The following is a 1,358-nucleotide window of genomic DNA, read 5'->3' as shown; positions in this document are numbered from 1 at the left end:
GATATATACCGCACGGTATCAGTCGGGCAGTTCGCAGGCCTCGCCGGGTCGCCCCCCTGTCATGCCAGACACAGAGCCCGCGGCTGCGGTCCGCGCACGCCTCCGGAGCTCGGTGCAGACGCCACACGCAGCTCCCCGGTTGCCGGCTCTGTCAGGTCTCTCCCCCGTCCAGGGCCCCTCGCAGTAGGCCGCGGATCCCCGGGCTCACCTGGCCGCCGTGTCCGGGCTCCTCGCGGCTCTGTCTGCGGCAACCACAAACAATGACTCTGATTGGAGGAGAGCCAAGGGGGGCGGAACCCCGCCCACAGGTCCGCGGATAGACAGGGGATGGGCGGGAGGAAGGAGACGGCGCTATACAGGCCGGGAGGGGGTGGAGATAAGACGTGAGCGGCGGGAGGGGGAGCTGTGTGGGCGGGGTGAGCCGCGATTGGCGGCACCTTGGAGAAGTGACGCATGGGGCGGGCCTTAACGTTGACGTTCAAGTTATTACACCAATCGGTGACGTATGCAGATAAAGAGTGACAGGGGGCGGTGCTGTTTGGCTGAGTGGACATGCTTCCTGGGGCCCGGTGCTGATCAGCTGCTCTTTGAACCGGTGTGCTGAAACCTAAAACCGGAGCACCCTTGGGGACAAGACACACCATCCTAGGGTGTGAGCCCCGCCCCTCTGCCAAGGAGAACCTGTCCTGGTGAAAATCCGCCCCCATATAAACTGCCTGCAAAGCAATGTGAGATGAATCAGCGACTTAGAGGAAGTCAGAATTTGCATACAATGAGCGGGGGAGGGGTCCAACTAAGCAAAACACATCGTAGGGAGCTGGTTTCTCATAGACTGGTTCTCTTTGGTCCATTGCTGCAGCTCCCCAAAATGCTCTTCCTCCATTGCACCCCTCACCATACTGCCCACCCTCTAACTATAATGCCCATCCACCTAAAAATAATGCCCCTTTCTATTGCACACCCAACTATAATCCCCATTCCCCAACTACAGTCCACCTCCCCCACTGCACCCCTTCCTTCCCCATATGTTTCCCATTGACCAGTGCTGGTACAGGAAAGGGAGCAGCCATATTTGCCCCCAAGTTCCTCCCCCATCCCCTTACGCCCCAGGTTCCTAAAGGTCCCCACACACCTTACGATAATGGCGGGAAATCCTGCGATCGTACGATTATCGTAAGGTGTGTGGAAGCCGTGCGACCTCTATTACTGTAAGGTCGCACGACTTTAAACTTACGGACATGTTCGAAAACCCGCCGAGCATCGGACGATGTTCGGCGGGTTTGTGGCATGTCCGTACGATAACAGCCGGACGGGCCGGTGTGCGCAAGCGCACACTGCCCGTTCGGCATTGCGGTCAT

At 58.8% G+C, this 1,358-nt stretch overlaps 1 protein-coding gene across 4 annotated transcripts in view; it reads right to left on the bottom strand.

Annotated features, from left to right (window-relative positions):
• GATAD2B (GATA zinc finger domain containing 2B) overlaps positions 1 to 300 on the bottom strand; it is a 24,342-nt gene extending 24,042 nt beyond the window's left edge. For all 4 annotated transcript variants that reach the window (XM_018572349.1, XM_018572352.1, XM_018572353.1 and 1 more), the window contains exon 1: positions 209 to 300. The gene's annotated coding sequence lies outside the window, so the exon portion shown is untranslated. The remainder of the gene's footprint in view (positions 1 to 208) is intronic.
• Between the last annotated feature and the right edge of the window lie 1,058 nt (positions 301 to 1,358).

Source organism: Nanorana parkeri, unplaced genomic scaffold, assembly GCF_000935625.1.
Source record: "Nanorana parkeri isolate BGI_ZX_2015 unplaced genomic scaffold, ASM93562v1 scaffold2006, whole genome shotgun sequence".
Taxonomy (NCBI): domain Eukaryota; kingdom Metazoa; phylum Chordata; class Amphibia; order Anura; family Dicroglossidae; genus Nanorana; species Nanorana parkeri.
Note: the sequence above shows the minus strand (reverse complement) of the source record. Positions and strands in the feature narration are given on the sequence as shown.